Below are 27,333 nucleotides of genomic sequence, written 5' to 3' on the forward strand. Positions count from 1 at the left end.
GGTCTGCGCCCGTGCATTGATTATCGAGGTCTCAATAAAATTACCCGCTACCTCTGATCGCCATGGCGATTGAGTCAATGCACCGGGTGCGCTTCTTCACTAAACTGGATCTCAGGAGTGCATACAACCTGGTGCATATCCGAGATGGAGACGAGTGGAAGACAGCATTTAGTACCACCTCAGCGCATTATGAGTACCTCATCATGCCATACGGTTTGAAGAATGCTCCATCAGTCTTCCAATCTTTTGTAGACAAGATTTTCAGGGACCTGCACGGGCAGGGTGTAGTGGTGTATATCGATGACATTGTGATCTACTCCTCTACATGCGCCGAGCATGTGTCCCTGGTGCGCAGAGTGCTTGGTCGCCTGTTGGAGCATGACCTGTATGTCAAGGCTGAGAAATGCCTGTTCTTTCAACAGTCCGTCTCCTTCTTAGGGTATCGCCTATCCACGTCAGGAGTGGAGATGGAGAGTGACCGCATTGCAGCCGTGCGTAATTGGCCGACTCCCACCACGGTAAAGGAGGTGCAGCGATTTTTAGGGTTTGCCAATTACTACCGGAGGTTTATCCGGGGTTTTGGTCAGGTAGCTGCTCCTATTACCTCACTGCTGAAGGGGGGTCCAGTGCGCTTGCAGTGGTCGACTGGGGTGGACAGGGCTTTTAGGAAACTGAAGGCTCTGTTTACCTCCGTTCCTGTGTTTGCTCATCTGGATCCGTCTTTGCAATTCATAGTGGAGGTGGACGCGTCTGAGGCTGGGATAGGAGCTGTGCTCTCTCAGCGCTCGGGTATGCCACCTAAGCTCCGCCCCTGTGCCTTCTTCTCTAAGAAGCTCAGCCCGGCGGAGCGAAACTATGATGTGGGGGACCGGGAGCTGTTGGCTGTCGTCAAGGCTTTGAAGGTGTGGAGACATTGGCTCGAGGGGGCTAAACACAGTTTTCTCATCTGGACTGACCACCGCAATCTGGAGTACATCCGGGAGGCGAGGAGACTGAATCCTCACCAGGCAAGGTGGGCCATGTTTTTCCCCCGTTTTGTGTTTACCCTCTCTTACAGACCAGGTTCCCAGAACGTCAAGGCAGATGCACTGTTCCGGCTGTATGACACAGAGGAGCGGTCCATGGATCCCACTCCCATAATCCCAGCCTCTTGTTTGGTGGCACCGGTAGTGTGGGAGCTGGACGCGGATATTAAGCGGGCGTCACGTGCAGAGCCCGTTCCCCCTCAGTGTCCAGCTGGGCGTCTGTTCGTTCTGTCTGCTGTCCGCGACTGAATGATCTACTGGGCTCACACGTTACCCTCCTCTGGTCATCCTGGGATTGGTCGGACGATGCGCTGTCTTAGTGGGAGGTACTGGTGGCCCACCTTAGCTAAGGACGTGAGGGTTTATGTTTCCGCCTGCTCGGTGTGCGCCCAGTGCAAGGCTCCTAGACACCTACTCAGAGGTAAGTTACAACCCTTAGCCATTCCACAACGGCCGTGGTCGCAGTTGTCGGTTGATTTCATAACCGATCTTCCACCTTCACAAGGTAACACCATGATCCTAGTCGTTGTGTATCTTTTTTTAAGTCCTGTCGTCTCCTCCCTTTGCCCGGTCTCCCTACGGCCCTACAAACTGCAGAGGCTCTGTTTACACACGTCTTTCGGCACTATGGGGTGCCTGAGGATATAGTGTCTGATCGGAGTTCCCAGTTCATGTCAAGGGTCTGGAAGGCGTTCATGGAGCGTCTGGGGGTCTCGGTCAGCCTCACCTCAGGTTTTCACCCTGAGAGTAACGGGCAGGTGGAGAGAGTTAACCAGGATGTGGGTAGGTTTCTGAGGTCTTATTGCCAGGACCGGCCGGGGGAGTGGGCGGCGTTCGTGCCCTGGTCAGAGATGGCTCAGAACTCGCTCCGCCACTCCTCCACTAACCTCTCTCCTTTTCAGTGCATGTTGGGGTATCAGCCGGTTCTGGCCCCTTGGCATCAGAGTCAGACCTAGGCTCCTTCGGTGAACCACTGGTTCCGTCCACCTTCAGCGCGCCGTTCGACGCCAGAAAGTTGGCGCAGACCGTCACCGCAGTGATGCCCCAGTGTTCACACCAGGGGACAGGGTCTGGCTCTCAACCAGAAACCTGCCCCTCCGCCTGCCCTGCCGGAAGCTGAGTCCGCAGTTTGTGGGGCCGTTTAAAGTCTTGAGGAGAGTGAACGAGGTATGTTATAGGTTAAAGCTTCCCCCACATTATCGCATTAACCCCTCGTTCCATGTGTCTCTCCTCAGGCCGGTGGTGGCTGGCCCGCTCCAGGAGGCTGAGGTGTGGGAGGTTCCTCCACCCCCTCCGGACATTTAGGGGGCCCCGGCGTACTCCGTTCAATCCATCCTGGACTCGAGACGTCGGGCGAGGGGCCTTCAGTACCTCGTGGACTGGGAGGGATACGGTCCGGAGGAGAGATGCTGGGTTCCGATGGAGGATGTGTTAGATCCTTCCCTGCTGTGAGAGTTCTATCGTCTCCATCCGGATCGCCCTGCACCTCGTCCTCCGGGTCGTCCCCGAGGCCGGTGTCGACGCGCGGGGGGGTACTGTCACGACTTCTGCCGAAGTCGATGCCCCTCCTTGTTCGGGTGGTGCTCGGCGATTGACGTCACCAGTCTTCTAGCCATCACTGATCCATTTTTCATTTTCCATTGGTTTTGTCTTGTTTTCCTATACACCTGTTTCCAATCCCATTCATTACATGTTGTGTACCCTCTGTTTTCCCTCATGTCCTTGTCCGAGATTGTTTTGTTTGTCATTGATTTTCGTGTATTTTTTTGTATTGGTGAGCCTAGGGTATTTTTACCCATGTTATTTTATGTATGTTGGTTTTTGGAGTTCGAGTTAGTTTATTATTTATCAAACTACTCCAGTTATACCAAGTTGGTTTCTCCTGCACCTGACTTCCTTGCCACCTACACACACAACGATGACATAACATGATTGATAGTGACATTTCGATATTGATTGTAGTTTGACTGTAACACTTACCTGATTCTCCTTGATATTTAATTTTGAGTGAAAAATTGAAACATCACACTTGGTGTAAATCTTTTCAGTATGCATTCACCATCACATGTACTTGAAATTATAGTGAAATAAATTTTAATTAATGCTATTGAAATTTGGAATAATTTCACATCTCGAGTACCATTGACCTTTTTATGAAATTGAGCACATTGATCGATATTAAAATCAACTTTGAATAAGACTGTAATTGTAAACTGGACAGCCTAAGGACTTTGTTTAATGTCAGTCTTCATTGGAGACTACCTGTGCTGGAGGACACCTGCACAGGTAGTCTTTTTATTAGGATCCCCATTAGCTGGTGATGCAGCCACTACTCTTCCTGGGGTCCACAAGATGGTGCTGGCAGGCTTAAATAATAAATGAATGTCAAATCAATTGCACTAAGTTGTTGTCTACGGTCACCTGTAGGTGTAAAAAATGACCTAACAAGATTTGTAACCACGTAAGTAGTTTTCTGACTGGATACTTTTTTTAACCCTTGAGTAGTTTCTTAAAATCGGACCCTTTTATTCTCATATTTTTGCATAAAATGACATCCAACTAGCCTGTAGCTCAGGACCTGAAGCAAGGATATGCATATTCTTGATACCATTTGAAAGGAAACACTTTGAAGTTTGTGGAAATCTGAAATTAATGTAGGAGAATATAACACATTGGATCCGGTAAAAGATAATACAAACAAAAAAACATGCGTTTTTCAACAACAACAAAAATCCATCATCTTTGAAACGCAAGAGAAAGGCCATACATTGAGATAGAATCCTAGTTGTAATTTAGATTTTGTCCCCAGATGGCAGCAGTGTGTGTGTGCAAAGTTTCAGACTGATCCAGTGAAGAATTACCTCACTACATAATATTTTGTATCAGGTCTGCCAGGAGTTTGCCCAAATGTGCCGAATTGGTCAATTTATACATTTTCAAGTACATAACTAGAGAACATACAAAAATGCTATGGTAATAAAAATTGTAAGTTTACACACTTCCAGGGATGTCATAAATGATGGATCATTAGCTTCCCTACAGAAAAGACACTTACCTTCACATATTTAGATGGCCAGGCGGGGTGGGTGTGGAGCCAGAGACAGCAGTGGGGTTAAACTATAGAACCCAGTACCTACATTTCAATATAAAAATAGATTTTTTCAAACAAAACTGTACTACATTTTATCTCTGGGACCCTCATGGATGACAAATCAGAGCAAAATTACTGAATGTAATTACTGAATGTAATTCAGAGGTGAATGTATCAAACCAGTTGCCGTGATAGTGCACAACAACAAAACCCTATCCTCAAACAATAGCGTTGGTATTTTTTCTGTAATAGTTACTGTGAATTGGACACCACAGTTAGATTCACACAAATTTAAGCTTTCTGCCCATATAAGACATGTCTACGTCCTGGAAAGTTGGCTGTTATTTACAACGTTCTCTAGTCACACTATCGCATATTGAGCAACAACTGTCCCGGTTTAAGGACACCAATCCCGTAGAGGTTAAGAGATCTACTTTTACTTGAGTAAATTACAATCCAAGTAACAGTACTTTTACTTAAGTACAGATTTTCAGTGCTGTACCCACCACTGCAAATGTGACCTTAGTGTATTTACCTAAACATGCACTCACCATCAGATAGAATTCATAGCAAGCAGTGCACTGGAATGACATTCACTCACATGGGATGGGTAGCCAAAAATAACTAATTGAAAGCCACAACCCCAATAACCCATGAATTTGACCGCATTGGTGCATACTGTATGTCACTGTGCTTCTATGGCTATATGCACAATGTCACTGCCTACTTCATTTGTTCATTTAGCAAACAAGACAGCTCATAATCCAGAGCTTTTATCAGTCAACACACATATATTTTCATTTTAATTCAACATTTCTCAGCCTCATGACAAAAATGTGTAGAATAGCATGCGATTAGCTAATCAACGGCACATTTTCCTCTCTGTAGAATTGCAGGAAGTTAGCTGTTCTTTTGGCCCACCCAGATTTCTGCAGGCCCACCCACCAACATATTTCTGGCTATGCTACTGTTACACAGAGGACAACTGGCATCAATGTCACAGGCAATGGTGGTGAGCATTAAAGCCAGTCTGACATACTATAGATCCCCCAGGTGGTAAACACAAGCTTTGAAAAGCTACATTCTGGCACCTTGACAACCTAAGCCTGAACTTGGTACACTGACTAAATATGTCTTGTGAAGGTGAACAGATTGCATGCTGCAGCCATCAAAGTACAGAGCGAACTGCCATGGTCCCTTTGTTGTCGCATGACAAGATGGTAAGCCTCCAGCACAGCAGCATAGCAGCTAGCTTCCTCCATGTGTCAGTAGTAGAGCTAGCTTGCGCTCTTTCTCGCTCTGTCTCTCACAGGTGTGGCGTTCAAACGTTGCTCAATTGGTATCAAGGCACCTAACGTGTTCCATTAAAACATTCCCCAAACCATTACACCACCTGACCCTGACAACAGCATGACTCAACAGGAACCGGATTCATCGGACCAGGTGATGTTTTTGTACTCCTTAATTGTCCAGTGTTGGTGATCGCATGCCCACTGGAGGCCGGCCGCTTCTGAGATACTTGAACCGGCGTGCCTGGCACAACGATCATATCATGCTCAAAGTCGCTTATGTCACTTGTTTTTCCCATTCTAACATTCAATCGAACAGTAACTGAATGCCTTGTTGCCCGTCTGCCTGTTTTATATAACAAGCCACTGCCACGTGACTCACGGTCTGTAGGAGCTAACCATTTTCACGAACAGTGTACCTAATAAACTGGCCAAATATGTATATCAAATGGGGAGACCAACCAACAGTGGTCATAGTGATGGTATGACCTTTGACCTAAGACTGGCACACACAGCTGGTCGGTGTTACATGACACTTTCTGGCCCTGAACGACTCAGCAAGCCTGAGTCGTTCAGGGCCAGAAAGTGTCATGTAACACCGACCAGCTGTGTGTGCCAGTAGGAGCCATCTCCTGGGGATGGCAGAGGATAGCCTGTCCACCCCAGGTGGCCCACCACCCACCACTGGGTAAAGAGCCATCTCACGTCTGTGGAAACTGAAGACCCACATGGGATAGACTGCAGCTGCCATGCATCAAACAGAACAGATGGTAAAGGTGGCAAGAAGTTAATACAGTATCATCTTAAACCTACACACAGCATACCCATTTGGGTACTAGACAAAAAGTGCTTGCATTTACTTTTTTTCTATTAATAGATATTTTTTTTAAGTAACTCTTCTGACTACGCCTTGCATTGCCAGTATGCTGCTGTATATTAGATGAGTCGTTCCACCATGCGGTGCTTTTTGAGAAGTGTAACTTGATTTCATGAGGAGCACATGTTCATCCTAATAAAAACATTTCTTAATAGGTTAAATAGAATAAAATGTAATGACAATAGTACGTGCCTATTAGGGGCCAAATAAAGAAACAGGGTTGACGTAAGAGGGCTGACGATATCATCTTAAATCAGCCATAAATCCCCTTGTGACAGGGGGAATGGAAGCTGAACAGGGAGTGGCAATTGAATGCAAGCTTCACAGTGTTGTTGTTAACATTTCTAGCCTGTCTATCTATACGTAACAGGGTTGATGTATTATGCTCGATCTGCTCAGTTTTCCACCACAAAACACCAGCAAATGGCCATAAAGAATAGAACCAGTTTACATTGGGATTTGACTATTACACGTTCAATGTTTCTATTGCAAAAAATATTTGAAAAGGAATAGCTTCACCTTAATAACGAGAGTTCAGTTGACGTAACAGGGTTGACCTTAAAATGAGGGACATTTCTATGAATCACTAATCGCGTAGATAATACTCTTCATAAATGGCTGTCAAGGGAACAAAATAACTGGGACTTTACAATGATGAAAACCTGGAGACATTTTGGGGTTAAGTGGGTTAAAATCTTCCTAGAAGTCAACGAAGGTGCATAGAGGCACATGTCAAAATGCTGAATTTTAGCAAGTCTTTATTCATATATAATGTCTAATTGATTGAATTCTCCATGTTGTCTATGGTAAAGGGAACTTAATTTAATATAACAGGATTTTATATTGGTACACAATTTGTACTTAAAATACCAAAAGTGCCGCAAAAGGCACTCATTTCGTGGAACAACCCAGACGTTGTCTTCTGGAGAAAACCCTCTAGGCAGCCTCAGTAGTTTGTGCATTGCAGGCTGTGCATGAGAAAGCAGTGGTAATGTTTATTGGTATGTGAACTGCTGTGTGAACAGGCTCTCCACAGTGATAGCTACCATACAGACACCATGCCATTGTCACTATGTCCACTGATGCTGTTTTTAGCACACTGCTCTGCTGGACATTAAGCATTACTCTGACATGGTGGATATCTACAGTGAGGCAATGGTTGGTTGCTGAATTTACCTTTTTATGTCCTTTACTTAAAGCTTCATTTCTTTTCGTCCTTATTATTATTATACAGTCTTTAAATATTGCATTTGTGTTTGTGTACATTACAAAGATTGAGAGAGAGAGACAGAGGGAAAGAGAGAAGGGGGGTGGGGAATTTATGTAACTAATGATTAATTCAAAGCCATGATTGAATGCATGCAGTGATGAACAAAAAAATGTAGTAATGAAAAATGTCTTCCATCAAAATGATGATGAAATAGCATGATCCATCATAGTACATGACATATCCCTATACCCATCTCGGCTCTCAAAACCCTACAATGACAGTATGACTGCACAAGTCAGTGTCTTACTGTAGGTATTGAAATTGTTCCTTTCCTACCCATTACAGAACCGTATAATAAAGTAGTAAGGTCCGAGGAGATGTGGTATATGGCCAATATACCACGGCTAAGGGCTGTTCTTAGGCACGACGCAACACGGAGGTCATGGATACAGCCCTTAGTCGTGGTATATTTGCCATATACCACACCTCCTCGGGCCTTATTGCTATTATAAACTGGTTACCAACGTAATCAGAGCAGTATAAATACGGGTTTTGTCATACCCGTGGTATACGGTCTGATATACCACAGCTGTCAGTCAATCAGCATTTAGGGCTCGAACCACCCAGTTTATAAATGGATATAACTAAAACATACTTTTTTTCCCCCACTACTTTCATAATTTCTCATTATTTAATGCATCTGGCACCAAAGTAAGTAGATCCTGACATTGTAAATAAGATACTTCTAACAAATTGATAGACAGAGAGCTTTAGTGTCTCTAGCAAATTCCTCTCTTTTCATATAGGACATGTGGAAAGAGCTCAATGCGACGCTGTGGCTGCTTCATCCCATAAATATTGCATAGGGAAAGAGCAGATGATCACACACAAGAGGATGCACAGGAGACAGAGTGTAAGCATGGACATGATTGCAGTGGGAATTGAGGATGGAGCTATTTAATTGGGACATGTTCATGGTGCTGTGCTGGGAGGTTAAGAACACTAGAGAGGTCATCATTTCACAGAACAGGTCTGCCGTTATGTTACACGATGGAAAAAGCACAGCTCATAGAGCTCAATACATTGTGCTGAACAGTGCATGAATGCAGTAGCTCTCTGTTTTATGATGAAAATAGTCAAAATGAAAATGGTTTTGTTTTGATGATAATCAATAATGGTATTTATGGTTTAAAATGCAATAAAACATTTAGAAATAACAAGTATCTACCATAGAAGCTGCACAGTTTCTAACAAGCATGTCAAATAAATGTCACACGATTGCCATGCGGGAGCACAATAGGAGGCAAATAATCTACATTCTATACTGAACAAAAATATAAACGCAACATGAACATTTCTGGAATCAACACTTTACATGTTGCGTTTATATTTTTGTTCAGTATAGAATGTAGAGTAATATGATATGCAAGCTTTGTTGAACATTAGCTCTAAATAATCAATCTCTTGCTCCTACATAGGTCAGAAGACTAGAAGAGTCCCATGCTTCTGTGGATATAGGCCTACAATATACTGACAGTATAGTACAATACTGATCTTACCCTCCATAACAGCTGTTGTGATTCTAACTCAGATCATAGTTCAGTAATGATACAGCTAATCCTACTGTACCAGAGATGCACCAAATACACAGGCAGGTTCCTAGAAATTAACACTCTATCCAGTTCCTCAGCTACACAACCAATTGAGAGGAGTGTGATGTTGCTAATAGCCTCTGGCTATATGGATGGAGGGGATAAGTAATAGGAGTGCTGAATTAAATCAAGACCTGCTGTGGGGGCTCCTGCTCTGCTCTATCTAGGAGTCCTGTTGACACAATTAGAGATGGAAAAGCACAGAACACATTGTACACAACACAGACAAGCTGCCAACCAGCTCTTCAGTGTACTGTGACTGTCAGACCAAAGCTGCACAAAACAAGGAAAAGCATGCTCTTTTGTTAGAGAGGGAAGACCACACAGTGAGTACAACTATGATGAAAACCAGAGCTGGAGTGGTAGCAACAAACAAGCTGAACACTCCAACGTCAGTAAATAGAAACTATTGCTTAATTAAATACTATTTCACAGCAAATGTTAGAAATTGGTGGTTACATTGTAATATTTTCATGATATGTGAATTCATTGCTTATAAATATTTAAAAAGGTCTCTCATTAGTCACTGTTACAGATGCGATTCTAGATATCATTTTCCCCAGTGGGTAACCTGAGAATGGCTCTGACTTTAAGACAAGGTTACTGATGATATGCTGAATGCACAGGACTAAAGCAAGGCATTCACTCAACACAGCTTCTAACAGCCAAGTGAATTTCCTTCCCAAATGTAAAATAATTTGCTGTCTGCCAAAGCGGCCCACACTCCTCTCTCCCTGTGAGGCAAGGTTCTGACGCCGTAGCCATGAGCCAGAGCAAAGTGGCTGCCTGGCTGGGCTGGCCTGGGGAAGACACAGGGCTCTGGAGAGGAGAGAGAGAGAGGGCTGGAGCCTGTAGGTGTCACTGGGTCAGCAGCACGGTGAGCAGCACGATACAGAGGACCTTAAGTAGAGGACAGCAGTATTTTCAGTGGTGCTCTATAGACAGGAGGGTCGTCTACTGCAGACAAATAAGATGAGATCAACTGTGCAGTTCAACAACAATATAATTGTGTTGTTGGTTCATTTGTCGTTCTATTTCCATCCAAGCTCCCTGCTCCCCCAGCCCTTGGCCTCATCTGTTGTCCAGTGAGTCTGCCTTTAAAGTCATTGGCCAACTGCCATCATGACACACTAACAGTGGGATGATTTTCAAACTATACAGTATTTAAATTTTGCCAGTCTGATAGACAACGTCATTTAGAATAGAGAGAAAAACTTTAATAAAAATGAATCAAATCTAACTGACTATGTCCAGGAGGTATACTGCTCTGACATATTGAGCTCTGATGTTTCATCAATGCGGATCGATGAGTGGCTCGATCAGCAGTCTTAGCATCCCACTCCTATGGATCCTATGGGGTCCTGTGAGAGACTCTGCCAATACAGAGCTCTCCCAGCATGCTGATGTAGGAAGGGGGGCAATGCCATCAGGACCCCACAGAGCTTGCTGCTAAAATTGAGTGATTACTCAGGAAACAAGAACATGATTTGGGAGATTTTCACTAAATGTAATCCATTGAATGGTCTTTTGGAGGAAGGGTTGCTGACATACAGTATCAGTCAAACGTTTGTACACACCTACTCATTCAAGGGTTTTTCTTTATTTGTACTATTTTCTACATTGTATAATAATAGTGAAGACAAAACTATAAAATAACACATATGGAATCATGTAGTAACCCCAAAAAAGTGTTAAACAAATCAAAATATATTTTAAGTAGCCACCCTTTGCATTGATGACAGCTTTGCACATGCTTGGCATTCTCTCAACCAGCTTCGTGAGGTAGTTACCTGCAATGCATTTCAATTAACAGGTGTGCCTTGTTGAAAGTTATTTTGTTTGAGCCAATCAGTTTGAGCCACCATCAGTTGTGTTGTGACAAGGTAGGGGTGTTATACAGAAGATAGCCAAGAAAGAGGGATGGAGTGCTGCATCAGATGACCTGGCCTCCACAATCACTCGACCTCAACCCAATTGAGATGGTTTGGGATGAGTTGGACCGCAGACAAAGTCATCAAGACAAAGGGCGGCTACTTTGAACAATCTCAAATATATTTAGATTTGTTTAACACTTTTTTGGTTACTACATGATTCCATATGTGTTATTTCATAGTTTTGAGGTATTCACTATTATTATACAATGTAAAAAAAATAGTAAAAATAAAGACAAACCCTTGAATGGGTAGGTGTCCAAACTTTTGACTGGTACTGCATATATTTTACATTTGTATCTAAAAGCATTGAGAAATACTTGATCAAAGTTGGCATATGTATTACATTTTGGCCTTACCCAGGTCTAAAGTTATATACACTCCACAGGCATTTCAAACTTCCAGAGTGGGAGCTCTGCTACTTTTAGAGTTATTGCCCATTTTACAGAGAGAAATAGTCATAGTAGGCAATGTAACCAATAACAGACCTCCTTTTACTTGCATCATTGCCCCCGCCTGCAAATCACCAGCAGAGGGCAACCATTTTGAGTCCATTTTCACATTCACTTGCTTGGGAATGCTTACAAATTGGATCATAACTCTAACACTAGCAGAGATTCCACTCTGGAACACTGATATAACTGTAGAGTATATTATGTTCAACAATATATAGAAGAAAAAAAATAACCAAATAACATTTGTTTATATTTGTCAATATTCATGAATAAAAAATAAAATAAAACAGATATTGATATCAAAATACGACTCATATTACAAAGCAAGCAGCAAAGCCTCATATTACACCACATTTTGTGAAAATCCCCCAAATTCTGGTATTTTTCCCACTCAATTCTCCCTGTAGGGGAGCAGAACTCACGGTCACATTGGCCCCATCACACACACACTGTGCTTCAACAGCATAGCACAAATATGCCAACTAAGACTCCTATAAATGATTTAGTGTAAACATGAGTCAAATACAATCCTTGTCCGTACGTAGATAATACAAGTATTTGAGGGGTTGACCACTAGGCCATGAGTTTTGTCCACTATACTTAAAGAACAAAAAGCCCAGGCAGGTCACAACAAGTTAACCATTATTCACAGGGAACAAACAGTCATTACGGGATGCAAAGTGTGCCAGGTACCTTGCTCTGTTCTGTGGATTGCAAAGTACTGTCCTTTAGACATTGTGCACTGGTAACTGTGTATGTTAGGTGAACAGTTTGTCAGTGCAGTATGTGCTCTGGTTAGTGGCCCCATAACTGACCACATTGATTCTGTGGCCAGATACTCAATAGTACTCATTCAAATCATTAGTGGTGGAAACAAGCATATACAACCCTGAGGAGCATCAGTTGAACTTTTCAACTTTCATCATTTTCACATGCAGCTGAATAGAAGACATCTCATGATCCTTACCACAGATAATACATTTCCCTGTAGGGGAGCAGAACCATGTCCAAAGGCATTCCTTTCCTTTTCCATACAACAGATATGTTGATCAAGTTTTTCCCCTGAGAAGTATTGCCTCTATCTAGCAACAATCAGAATATTTATAAACAAACACACACATTAACAGCATGTTAATAATTATCCCTCTGACATCAGGTTGATAAAAAAAAAAGGAAATTATTAACTGGGTGGTTCGAGCTCTGAATGCTGATTGGCTGAAAGCCGTGGTATATCAGACTGTATACCATGGGTATGACAAAACATTTATTTCTACTGCTCTAATTACGTTGGTAACCAGTTTTTAATAGCAATAAGGCACCTCAGGGGTTTGTGGTATATGGCCAATATACCACGGCTAAGGGCTGTGTCCAGGTACTCTGCATTGCATCGTGCAGAAGAACAGCCCTTAGCCCTGGTATATTTGCCATATACCACACACCCTCGGGCCTTATTGCTTAAATACATACCAATGATGACTGCAGACAATACCATGCATAATTACTGTCAAAACCTAGTTTAAATGAAATGACAGTTTGCAGTATTCAATTCTATAAATATATCATTCTTGAGGAATTAACAATACTGAAGAAATGCTTACCAGAAAGTAATTCACTCAGCTCCCAACCATCCTCCAAGGCCGAATAGAAACTTAACAAGAATAAAGCTTTTCCATTTTCAATATTAAATTGTACCTTTCATATTAGAAGCTCACCTCAAAGATACCATACATACTGCTATATTCAACTTTACTTCAATGTATTACACAAAGAGAGAACACATTTGCGAGAACACAAACATGGAAACTAACCCAAACAGGGCGCTTGAGGCAACATATCCAAATGTTGTCACATTGGCCGCTGGCTCAGACAGGCACCCTGTTTGACCCATAGATGAGCAGGCTGGCAGCATGGCACGTACCAGTGCACTGACCTGAACCCTACCACACTGGAGTCAGTCTACTGACCTACTTGTCATATGTCTGCCATGGCGGAGTCCACCACAGCTCCAATTACTACTGTCACTGATATACATACAGATGATAACATGTTTCATAACCATCATCATAATCTAAAGCTGCTTCTTCAATGTCATGCCACTCAAAAATATCTCTAGAATAATCCGAAGACCAAGGACCCCGTCTTTCTTTAAATGCGGAGCCACATCAAAATATTTCTGTGTAAATATGATATGATTATTTGACCATTAAAAAAAGCAAAAACATAATACAACCACACGTGGATAAAATGCATTTAGAAATCAGAGGATAACACAAAAAAAAGTGTATCTACTTTTTTCCATTGTGGTTCTCTTGTTAACAAAATACGTAATGCAAAAATGAACAACAAATTAAAGAAGGAAGAATGCAATTAAGGCAGTTAGGAAAAGTACGTTTTTTTCACCTTTATTTAACCAGGTAGGCTAGTTGAGAACAAGTTCTCATTTACAACTGCGACCTGGCCAAGATAAAACAAAGCAGTGCGACACAAACAACAACACAGAGTTACACATGGAATAAACAAACATACAGTCAATGACAAAATAGAGAAAAAAGTCTATATACAGAGGGTGCAAATGAGGGAAGATAAATCCTGTTTAGGATAGGGGGAAGTATTTTCACGGCCGGATAAAAAAATGTACCCGATATAAACTGGTTACTACTCTTGCCCAGAAACTAGAATATGCATATTATTTGTATTTGGATAGAAAACACTCTGAAGTTTCTAAAACTGTTTGAATGGTGTCTGTGAGAATAACAGAACTCATATGGCAGGCAAAAACATGAGAAAATTCCGAGCAGGAAGTGGCCTGTCTGAGAATTTGTAGTTCTTCTTTTGATTCTCTATCGAAACTACAGTATCTGTGGGGTTATGTTGCACTTTCTAAGGCTTCCATTGGCTGTCTAAAGCCTTCAGAAAGTGGATTGAGCCATCTCCTGTCTCTGGGCAGAGTATAGTAGCTCAGTTTCTCATTGGTCTGCCTGGGGACAAAGAGATTGGATATGCGCGTTCCTGCGTGCACGCTGTTTTTTCTTTTCCTCTTTGAATGAATACACTATTGTCCGGTTGGAATATTATCGCTATTTTACGAGAAAAATACCATAAAAATTGATTTTAAACAACGTTTGACATGCTTCTAAGTACGGTAATGGAACATTTTTACTTTTTTTGTCTCAAAATGCGCTCGCGCGTTACCCTTTGGATAGTGACCTGAACGCACGAACAAAACGGAGGTATTTGGACATAACTATGGATTATTTGGAACAAAAACAACATTTCTTGTGGAAGTAGCAGTCCTGGGAGTGCATTCTGACGAAGATCAGCAAAGGTAATACAATATTTCTAATACTAATTCTGAGTTTAGTTTGCTCCGAACTTGGCGGGTGTCAAAATAGCTAGCCGTGATGGCTGAGCTATGTACTCAGAATATTGAAAAATGTGCTTTCGCCAAAAAGCTATTTTAAAATCGGACATAGCGATTGCATAAAGGAGTTCTGTATCTATAATTCTTAAAATGATTGTTATGTATTTTGTCTACGTTTATGATGAGTAATTTTGTAAATTCACCGGAAGTTTTTGGTGGGAATGCATGTTCTGAACATCACACGCCAATGTAAAAAGCTGTTTTTGGATATAAATATGAACTTGATTGAACAAAACATACATGTATTGTATAACATAATGTCCTAGGAGTGTCATCTGATGAAGATCATCAAAGGTTAGTGCTTCATTTAGCTGTGTTTTGGGTTTTTGTGACGTATATGCTTGCTTGGAAAATGGCTGTGTGATTATTTTGGTCTATGTACTCTCCTAACATAATCTAATGTTTTGCTTTCGCTGTAAAGCCTTTTTGAAATCGGACAATGTGGTTAGATTAACGAGAGTCTTATCTTTAAAATGGTGTAAAATAGTCGTATGTTTGAAAAATTTAAATTATTGCATTTTTGAGGTTTTGTATTTCGCGCCACGCTGTTCCATTGGATATTGGCTAGGAACGTCTGTCCTCAACAGGATAAGGGAGGTAAGGATAAATAGGCCATAGTGGCAAAATAATTACAATTTAGCAATTAAACACTGGAGTGATAGATGTGCAGAAGATGAATGTGCAAGTAGAGATACTGGGGTGCAAAGGAACACAAAAAGAAATAACAGTATGGGGATGAGGTAGTTGGATGGGCTATTTACAGATGGGCTATGTACAGGTGCAGTGACCTGTGAGCTGCTTTGACAGCTGGTGTTTAAAGTTAGTGAGGGAGATATGGGTCTCCAGCTTCAGTGATTTTTGCAATTCGTTCCAGTCATTGTCAGCAGAGAACTGGAAGGAAAGGCAGCTAAAGGAGGAATTGGCTTTGGGGGTGACCAGTGAAATAAACCTGCTGGAGCGCATGCTACGGGTGGGTGCTGCTATGGTGACCAGTGAGCTGAGATAAGGTGGGGCTTTACCTAGCAAAGACTTATAGATGATGGCTTGAGTATGGCTTGAGCGGAGGGCGCATCGATGGTACAGTACAGCCAGGGAGAAAGTCAGTCTGTCAGACAGGCCAAGAACGTTTCATCAGGGCCCATTGCCTTGTCTGACGCTCCCAGTTCCCCCATAGCAGCCGCTCCTACGTAGGTAGCTGATCCTCCATTGCCGACAGCGTAGCACCCACCTGATTGATGCTTATGCTGCAGTAAAGTGCCAGAAAATCATGCACATATCAGCAGTGGTCAGAAACAGTCCCTCGTCTCTCTGATATCTCAGACTCCGGCAGCAAGATGTTGTGTTCCATTTGACTGTAGCTATATTTTTGCATCATCAATAATATCTAAGTAAGAGTGAAAGTGGAGGTGGATTGCTCAGCTGTTGTGTAGAGCGAGTGAGTGACCTCTTAATCACAGGAACATTCTTTCTACTGTACTTGTCCTTTAACTCTGTAAAAGACCAGGACTTCCCCTAGAAAAGCTCTGACACACTGCGAGAGAGCAAGTGAGGGAAGTGATTCTGGAAAATGTGTATATGAGGACTGAGGAGGGAATTATTCCAACAATGAGCCCCACTCAGTTCATTCCTCCCAGGAGACAAGGTGAGTTCACTTACTTCATTTCATTCAACATGCATAGATCATTCTAGAAAATGCCATAGAAAAGTCACATGCACCATAATTGAAATCTAGTGGACAGAACAATATCGAACCAAATAAACATTCACTGTCTCTCACTGTCTAAGTATAATAATGTCTTGCTATTTTAACCTGAACACACACACATACCCCCCCAACAACCACCCAAGCCAACATCCACACAAACCATGTTAACTTAATAAAAAAAAACATAAACCTACTCTCCACATCCAATCCTTTCACTGCCACTGGATCAAAGGGATAGTTCATAGTACCCATTGTTAGTCATTGCTAAACCCATCCACCATGCTAGAAATACATATTGTTGAACCCAAGAAGAAAAAAATAAGATAGCTACCTTGTGTTCCTTAAAAAGCAGGCAAGCCCTACAGATCTGAAATGCTGTGACCATATAGAGAGCAGTAAGCAGCACGTAGCACATATATTTCAGTGGTAAACAGAGAACACAAAGGCAGGGTCAGAGCTTCCGTAGCACAGTATAGCACAGGGTGTGTTGCAGTTTCCAACTCCCACACATTCTCTGATGACTCCAAAACCCTCACTTCCCCAATCCCTTACATCCCAATCCTCTGACTAAACATTTCCTGGGGAATTCCGTCCAGGAATGCTATGTTAGTGACGGAGCAACTGCAACAGCTGGGAGGAAAACTACTTTCTAATGGATGACAGGGAAACATAGGCCTCCTCTCACACACTGTAAACAGCAGCTTGTCCTCTTCACTGGTACTGTGCAGTAGATAAAGAACAACTGACTGTTTCTAATGAACCTTTGATTGAGTGACCTTTGTCACCATGATGATATTTATTTTTGACAGCTTTTTTCACAGATCTACAGATTTTTTTTTTTTTGCAAAAATACTCTCCTATCGATGTGCAGCACATTAGTTTTATCCCACATATTTCTCCTCAAACGAACATTGAGCTTCAAATATGTTTGACTGATGGGATCCTGTCCTTCCTCTATGACCTGGGAAATAGCCAATGAGAATCAGAATGGCTCTGCTGGAGCAGCAGGCCTTCTTTAAGGAAGTAAACACAGAGGTAATTAATTGGATTTATTAAAGCCTTTTGATCATGAGTGATGAAGAGAGAGTAGCATAGTTCATTACACTGTCATTAGCACCTGTTTATCTAAAACACATGCCACAAAATGCATTAATTTGCCAAAATTAAAATGTAAAGACTATTTCTCTAGCATGGATCACTGTGCCGTTTCCCCATGACATTTTTGCAGAGTCCCAAATGGGATCTCAAGTACTAGTAATTCCACAAAATACAATAAACCTACAAGTTGAATAATTTACACAGAGGGCAATTTTGCATGAATTGGAGCTTGTTTAACAAGGACCTTAATAGCTTCCATAATCCAGAGTAATTTTCATAGGCCTCTTAAATGGGTGGCTTCTGGTCATGCAAAGTCAATGTAAACCATTAACGAGAGAGCTGAAGTTGAATTACTCCAGCTAGATGACGATACAGATGGGGAAATGACAATAAGAGGTAAACATATACTGTAATAAGGCATACTGTCTGACCTGATATCAGGTTTCAGTGTGTATTGACTGTACGTTGAATATAATCTGATACTGCACACATGACAGAGACAGGATGACTTCACTTGTTAATTGTCTAAGCCAGGTATTCTACTGTACGTTGGATTATATCTTGCATATTGTGACGACTACATCAACAACTGATAGAATGTGGTGAAAGCCATCCAGCAGTAAAGAACATTGAGTTTCTACCTGTGAGCCACCCACATGGATCTGACAACCTAACTCTGTTGGAAGGATCCAGAAATATGCTGTGTACCTCAGCCAGTTTTAAAAGTGGTACAGTGCTGCTGATATTGCAACCTCTGGTCATCCTGCAGCTGTAACCACTGAATGGGAAGCTGCAAAATTCCCCTCTGTGTTTTCCATGAGGTGATGTTAGATTAACTGTATAGGACTTTATCAGTTGCCGTTGGCAAGTGCATGCTCCATCTGAACTTTCAACACTTGTGGTAATGTGAGCCAATTATAACTGGGTACATGACAGACTGATGGAGCACAGATGCTCTGTACTGTAGGATCATGAGGAGAACCCACTCCAGCTCTGAACATGGACTGGCCAAGGGTTAACACTGGAACAGTTCAGTATGGATGCATAACACCTGAACACTTTTGACATTCGCTTGCCTTTACTATCCTGTTCTTCAAACAGTATATGACATTCAGATATCATTACTTTATGCAAAGTCCTACAGTGCATTTTAAGTCTGATTTTGGCACACAGTCTCTAGTGCAGGGTGCCCCAACTGGCGGCCTGCGGGCTGAATTAAGTTTTCTGAGCAAAATAAATAATAAAAAATAAAAATATGATATTAATATATATATTACACACACAGTAGCAGTCAAAAGTTTGGACCCACCTACTCATTCGAGTGTTTTAATTTAATAAAAAATTTAGAATAATATTCCTCAAGTAGATGTGAAATAACACATATGGAATCAACAAATCAAAATATATTTATATTTGAGATTCTTCAAAGTAGCCATCCTTTGCCTTGATGACAGCTTTGCACAAATACTGTAGAGTCTTGTTTTGGAGGATGCATGGCTCTCGACCTTCACATTTCCCGAGTCTGTACGGGAGTTGCAGCGATGGGACAAGACTGTAACTACCAATTGGATATCATGAAATTCGGGATAAAACAGTTTTTTTTTAAATGAAGCTCTGAAAGGGTTTGATAGGGCAATTCCACAGTAACAGAATGACACTGAAACTCACTTTTTGATTTAAAAACCATTGCCAACCAAAAACCAGTGATTGATAAACCATACACCTATATGCAGATGTCTACTTTTAACAATTGCCACAGAACATTTTCCTGAAACACATCTACTTGAGGAATATTGCAGATGCAAAGGTAACAAAATGACAGTAAAATCTCCATCAGTTTATGTGACCACATTCTCCAAAAACTCTTAAATATCTACTCCGCATTCAGATTCAAAGATGTCTGCAGAAAGATGTTTGAAAAATATATTTTGGTTATTGAACAACAGTAAGTGAAGTGGCTCAACACCCGGTAACAGAATGACGGTAACAGAATGACATCATGGGTCAATGATCTGTACTATACAGAAATGCATGGTTATGAATGTCATTCTCTTCATGGTGATGTATCCTGAATAGGTAGACAAAAAGGTAGAAAAATGTAATATTCTCCTTTGCATGTTTGTATATTATTCCACACACTGGCTATTATTCGAATGAGCTCAGCCCCCAAACAAGAGCAAATTTGGTTGGTCCAGATAGGACAAAATTGGTATCAATTATCAACATCCATTTTTCACAAGTTTTAACATCACAGTACAGCACAGTACAGTACAGTCTAGCACAGTACAGTACAGCTCAGTAAAGTGCAATAAAAAAAGAGTAGATTATAGTTCAGTACAATAACAGCTGGTGTCTGTGCATGCATATCCCAACCAGAAGCCATGGATTACAGGCAACATCCGCACCGAGCTAAAGGCTAGAGCTGCCGCTTTCAATGAGTGGGACACTAATCCGGACGCTTATAAGAAATCCTGCTATGCCCTCAGAAGAACCATCAAACAGGCAAAGCGTCAATACAGGAATAAGACTGAATCCTACTACACCGGCTCCGACGCTCGTCGGATGTGGCAGGGCTTGTATTACGGACTACAAAGGGAAACCCAACAGCGAGCTGCCCAGTGACATGAACCTACCAGATGAGCTAAATGCCTTATATGCTTGCTGTGTGATCACACTGTGTGATCACACTCTCCGGAGCCGATGTGAGCGAGACCTTTAAAACAGGTCAACATTCACAAGGTCGTGGGTTTCAAGCAGATCACCATAGTCCCTATGCCCAAGAAAGCAAAAGTAACCTGCCTAAAGGACTACCACCCCGTAGCACGCACGTTGGTAGCCATTAAGTGCTTTGAAAGGCTGGTCATGACTCACTCCAATTCACATACCGCCCCAACAGAGCCACAGATGCCGCAATCTCAATCACACTCCACACTGCCCTTTCCCACCTGGACAAAAGAAACACCTATGTGAGAATGGTGTTCATTGACTACAGCTCAGCATTTAACAGCATAGTACTCACTAAGCTAAGGACCCTGGGACTAAACACCTCCCTCTGCAACTTGACTTCGTGACAGGCCACCCCCAGGTGGTAAGGGTAGGCAACAACACATCTGCCACGCTGATCCGCAACACTGGTGCCCCTCATGGGTGCGTGCTTAGTCCCCTCCTGTACTCCCTGTTCACCCACGGCTGCGTGTCCAAGCACGACTCCAACACCATCATTAAGTTTTCCAACGACACAACAGTGGTAGGCCTGATCACCGACAATGAAGAAACAGCCTATAGGGAGGAGGTCAGAAACCTGGCAGTGTGGTGCCAGGACAACAACCTCTCCCTCAATGTTAGCAAGACAAAGGAGCTGATCGTGGACTACAGGAAAAGGAGGTACAAACAGGCCCCCATTAACATCGACTGGGCTGTAGTGGAGCAGGTCGAGAGTTTCAAGTTCCTTGGTGTCCACGTCACCAACGAAACTATCATGATCCAAACACACCAAGACAGTCGTGAAGAGGGCACGACAACACCTTTTCCCCATCAGGAGAATGAAAAGATTTGGCATGGATCCCCAGATCCTCAAAAGGTTCTACAGCTCCACCATCGAGAGCATCCTGACTGGTTGCATCATTGCCTGGTATGGCAACTGCTCGGCATCTGACTAAGGTGCTAGAGGGTAGTGCGTACGGCCCAGTACATCACTGGTGCCAAACTTCCTGCCATCCAGGACCTATATACTAGGCGGTGTCAGAGGAAGGCCCCAAACATTGTTAAAGGCTCCAGTCACCAAAGTAATAGACTGTTCTCTCTGCCACAGCACGGCAAGAGGCACCGGAGCGCCAAGTCTAGGTCCAAAAGGCTCCTTAACAGCTTCTACCCCAAAGCCATAAGACTGCCGAACAATTAATAAAATGGCCACCCGGACTATTTACATTGACACCACCCCTTTTGTTTTTACACTGCTGCTACTCACTGTTTATTATCTATGCATAGTCACTTTACCCCTAACTACATGTACAAATTAACTTGACTAACCCGTACCCCCGCATATTGACTCAGTACCGGTACCCCTTGTATACAGCCTTGTTGTTATTTTATTGTGTTTCTTTTTATTTTATGTTTTACTTTATTTAGTAAATATTTTCTTAACTCTATTTCTTGAACAGCATTGTTGCTTAAGGGCTTGTAAGTAAGCATTTCACGCTAAGGTCTACACCTGTTGTATTTGGCACATGTGACAAATAAAATGTGATTTGATTTACAGTATAGTATAGTGGAGTAGAGTGTAGTTCAGTACAGCACAGAAAGTAGAGTACAGCAGAGCACATTAGAGTAGAGTAAAGAAAAAAAAGTAGAGTATAGTTCAGTACAGAAGAGCACAGTAGTGTCCAATAGAGTATATTATAGTATTCTGTCTACTAATGTGTGCTCTACTGTACTGTATTTCTACTGTACTGACCTCTACTTTTGACTGTATTCTACTGCAACTCTGGTCTGCGACTACTGTGATTTCCTATTGTGGCCAATTCAATTGCAGTAATTCTGTTATTTATTTTTCGGTCAATGTGTTACCGATTTGGTAACAGAGTGATGCGTATTAATCACGTAATAATTCATAAACAAAATTGTTATCAGTAAAAACAAAATCAAATTGGTAGGTCTACCTTTACTTGTTAATTCTGTGAACTTTCATAATCCTCCCTCCTCATGAGGGAGAGAAATTTGAAAACATTTTAAAGTTATGTGGGGTTTTGGTAACAGAATGACAAGACATTAAGCAATATTTCTTAAACTTATAGAAAGCAGAATAATTTCTGCAAAACTAAATATAAATGATAAATATATGTTTTTTAAGATCCCCTTTTCTATCTGTGTGACCAGCAATCAAAGCCTTTGCTTATTCCTAATCTTTAGAGTCGAAAATGGATGAAAAACATATCTATACCTTTATTTCCCAAAAATATAGATTAGCTTTTATTTGACACAAAATTTGACATGCTCATATAAACTTTATTCAATTTGCCATCTGATTGGCTGAGTCAAAGTCTTGCCATTACACATAAGCAATCCTTTCAGATCTACAGGAGTGCCTCGGGGTTAGGGGTCCATTTGGAATTCAGCATGTCAGATGGGGTCCATGCTGTTCAGGTCCTTGGGACGTCCCTACCGCCATTAAAGTTGAACTTTCAAATGGTTAAGGTAAGGGTTAAGGTTAGGGGAGGGTTAAGGATGTCCCAAGGATACTAGTTAGCACAAAACGTGTCACATGACTCAAATGAATGGTCCACATATAGGCTACCTAACAAGTAAGCATGCTGTGGAGCAGAATGCCTTAGGCATATCGACTATTAAGCAGTGTGTCTGTTGACAAAAGCTGACCACAAGTTCACACTTTAAATTTAAATGTATTTGATGTCTGACCAAGTTATGCATATGCATGACCAAGTTGTCTCGAATAACATGTCATGATATTTGGCGCATGCTATGTTGTGTCCTCTTACCACTCCAAATGGTTTGGTCTAGAAAAATATAAATACGACCTTTGACGGGTAAATTTGGACCGCTGTTATGACCATATCTTGGGATGCGCCTTTGGACACCTGCTACTACGCTGTCTTTCAAATACAGTGCAGCTGTATTACCATGCAGTGCCACTGGCGATGGTTGAAGGACTCTAACCCGTAGCCTTCTGTGACCAAATCTGGACCCAACTCGGGTCTGTAACTACATGAACAAGAAGGCAGGAGTAGCAGGAATCGCAAACGGTTTGCTGCTTCCAACATGCACTCAGCATCATAGGCTTATAATGTAAGCTATTGGCTTATGTAGGGCAATGAGGGGGAGGGAGGCTCGTCGTTTATAGTTATCATGTAATGTAACTACATGTAGGCTAAAGTAAAACACCCAACATTTACATTTTTTCCCCCATTCTCATTTTAATCAATGATGCTCTAAATAGCCCATGGACAGCATTTATTAGGTTACAGCTCAATCTCATAATCTGGGAAATGGTTGTCTTGATGTACTGTAGGCTAGTAGTAGAGTAGTGGTGGGGTAACGTTAGCGGCTTGACATTTTCGGTTAGGCTACAGTAGCCTAATTCTATTAGTTTTGGGAACATGACCGTGGCATTGACAGGTTTAGGACATACCATTAAAATATGACTGCAAATTCACCCTTTAGTGATGACAGCAGTGACTGTGGAATCTACAATGTAGCCTACATAATATCAAACGTTACAATGTAACACCGGTCAATAGAGGATTGCCTCACAAGTTCGCACATCCTTCGGATAACGGACTGAATATTTCTCATTGGCAAGATGAGGCTCTGGAAACTATAGTCCAAATATTTACTCAAGATATGCAGTTATGTTTAATTAAGTAATACGATTGTCCCATATTAAATAGCCTACGTGTTTGCAGGTGCAATGAAATCAACCATCATTCAATTATGGGCAAACGACATATGAAATTAACACACTAGCCTAAGTGAAAACAAGTGAATAAATACTAGCCTAATAAAAGATACAAGATACAAAGATACATACTAACCTAAAACATCCGTGTTAAAAACACATTGGAACGATAAAAAAGCTTAAATCCTACCTGAAATCTGTCAATCGTTAGTGCATGCGGGCTGAGGTGGATGTACAGTCACAGTGTAAGCAGCAGCAGTCCTGCCTCCACGGTATCAAGCCCCTCCTAGTTTGTGGAATCGTAAACGACCGAAGAGAAAAATGTACCGATTTCTGTGCGCAGAAAAGAGGAAGCGCGTCACACACTCGCACGCAACACATTTCCAGCCTGTCTTTTCAACACAGTAGGCTGACATTAATGCAGTATATGTAGACCTATAACCCTATATACCAAAGAACTTGGCGCATATTCAGTAGCACTAATTATACAGCAATAACTACATGTGCGTGTCTGTCTGTCTGTGAGTGTGTGTGAGGGAGGGAGGGAGGGAGGGAGGGGGCAGGGAACCACCAACCTTCAAGTAAAAACAAAATGTAAGCATACATTTTCAATGTATGATTAATAGTAAATAAGAGATCATAAGGGCAATTATCCCTTCCCTGGGCAATACCATCTGTTTAAACAACGGGTACATTTCATAAAACCTCATAACAGGTAAGTAGCCTATATCAATGATAAATACTTCATAATAAACAGTAATCATCTAAAAATATCTCCTGTAAATATTTAGGCCTTCAGTATTCATATTTACCAATACACAACCAATAATCAACATTAATCAATATTAGACAAAGTGCCACACAAATCAAATCAAATTTTATTGGTCACATACACATGGTTAGCGGATGTTAATGTGAGTGTAGCGAAATGCTTGTGCTTCTAGTTCCAGTAATATCTAACAAGTAATCTAGCAATTTCACAACAACTACCTTATACACACAAGTGTAAAGGAATGAATAGAATATGTACATATGCTTTTTAGAAATAAAATGACTAGAAAATCATTCTATTCATTGTATTTCTATGACTAGAATTTTGACTTTTAGTTATGGACATGACTGAAAATGTCTTCCAACACATCACTGGTAGTTTACCATTAGATCAGGCAGACCAGTACTTCTTTTTACTACTTCACTGTAGTGTCGTCTGCAAACTTGATGATTGAGTTGGAGGCGTGCATGGCCACGCAGTCATGGGTGAACAGGGAGTACAGGAGAGGGCTGAGAACGCACCCTTGTGGGGCCCCAGTGTTGAGGATCAGCGGGGTGGAGATGTTGTTTCCTACCCTCACCACCTGGGGGCGTCCCGTCAGAAAGTCCAGGACCCAGTTGCACAGGGCGGGGTCGAGACCCAGGGTCTCGAGCTTAATGACGAGTTTGGAGGGTACTATGGTGTTAAATGCTGAGCTGTAGTCGATGAACAGCATTCTTACATAGGTATTCCTCTTGTCCAGATGGGTTAGGGCAGTGTGCAGTGTGATTGCGATTGCGTCGTCTGTGGACCTATTGGGGCGGTAAGCAAATTGGAGTGGGTCTAGGGTGTCAGGTAGGGTGGAGGTGATATGATCCTCGACTAGTCTCTCAAAGCACTTCATGATGACGGAAGTGAGTGCTATGGGACGATAGTCGTTTAGCTCAGTTACCTTAGCTTTCTTGAGGCACGACAATCAATAACAGTGTGCACGTGTTAGAAGACCCTTTGAAGGATTCGTTGAGGGTGTGCCTCAGTCCCCCTATCCTTAACATACACTACATGACCAAAAGTATGTGGACACCTGCTCATCGAGCATCTCATTCCAAAATCATGGGCATTAATATGGAGTTGGTCCCCCCTTTGCTGCTACAACAGCCTCCACTCTTCTGGGAAGGCTTTACCCAAGATGTTGGAACATTGCTGCAGGGACTTGCTTACATTCAGCCACAAGAGCATTGGTGAGGTCGGGCACTGATGTTGGGAGATTAGGTCTGGCTCACAGTCAGCGTTCCAATTTATCCCAAAGGCATTCAATGTGGTTGAGGTCAGAGCTCTGTGCAGGCCAGTCAAGTTCATCCACACCAATCTCAACAAACTTTTTCTGTATGGACCCCGCTTTGTGCACGGGGGCATTGTCATGCTGAAACAGGAAGGGCCTTCCCCAAACTGCTGCCACAAAGTTGGAAGCACAGAATCGTCTAGAATGTCATTTTATGCTGTAGTGTTAAGATGTCCTTTCACTGGAACTAAGGGGCCTAGCCCGAACTATGAAAAACAGCCCCAGACCAGTATTCATCCTCCACCAAATGTTATACACTATGCATTCGGGCAGGTAGGGGCCGACGCTTAGCATTGCGTATGGTGATCTTATGCCTGTGTACGGTCGCTCAGCCATGGAAACCAATTTCATGAAGCTCCAACAAACTGTTCTTGTGCTGATGTTGCTTCCAGAGGCAGTTTGGAACTCGGTAGTGAGTGTTGCAACTGAGGACAGACGATTTTTACGCACTACATGCTTCAACACTCGGCAGTCCGGTTCTGTGAGCTTGTGAGGCCTACCACTTTGTGGCTGAGCCGTTGTTGCTCCTAGCTCTTTCCACATCACAAGACCAGCACTTACAGTTTCCCGGGGCAGCTCTAGCAGGGCAGACATTTGATGAACTGACTTGTTGGAAAGGTGGCATCCTATGATGTTGAAAGTCACTGAGCTCTTCAGTAAGGCCATTCTACTGTCATTGTTTGTCTATGGAGATTGCATGGCTTATACACCTGTCAAGAACAGGTGTGGCTGAAATAACTGAATCCACAAATTTTAAGGGGTGTCCACATACTTTTGTATATATAGTGTACCTCAATGGGAGGTACTGAGGATTCACAGGGAGAGAATGGTGGAAGCGGATGCCGTGTTTGAATCTGATGGCCAGGTGCTAGAAAAGATGAGAGTGAGAATGAAGGTGATGAGAATACTGGATGGACTACAGTGGCTTAAAGATGGATAAAGAGAGCTAAAATCACAGTTAAAACGCCATCTAGTAGGCGTAAGAGTAGGTTACTGCAGTGTTCCAACTGCAAAGCATTTGGTTATGTGTCAATTGTTTACAAAGAGCATGACTTGAGCGATTATTTTGTTGCA

The 27,333-nt window shown here is 42.2% G+C and overlaps 1 protein-coding gene across 4 annotated transcripts in view; it reads right to left on the minus strand.

The window, feature by feature from the left end:
* The window catches only part of LOC115196757 (talin-2-like), a 158,421-nt gene extending 134,012 nt beyond the window's left edge, over positions 1–24,409 (minus strand). For 3 of the 4 annotated variants that reach the window (XM_029757643.1, XM_029757640.1, XM_029757642.1), the window contains exon 1: positions 24,357–24,409. The gene's annotated coding sequence lies outside the window, so the exon portion shown is untranslated. The remainder of the gene's footprint in view (positions 1–24,356) is intronic. The other variant, XM_029757641.1, reaches the window with a different exon arrangement.
* Positions 24,410–27,333: the final 2,924 nt, after the last annotated feature.

This window comes from Salmo trutta, chromosome 7 (assembly GCF_901001165.1).
Source record: "Salmo trutta chromosome 7, fSalTru1.1, whole genome shotgun sequence".
NCBI classification, from domain to species: domain Eukaryota; kingdom Metazoa; phylum Chordata; class Actinopteri; order Salmoniformes; family Salmonidae; genus Salmo; species Salmo trutta.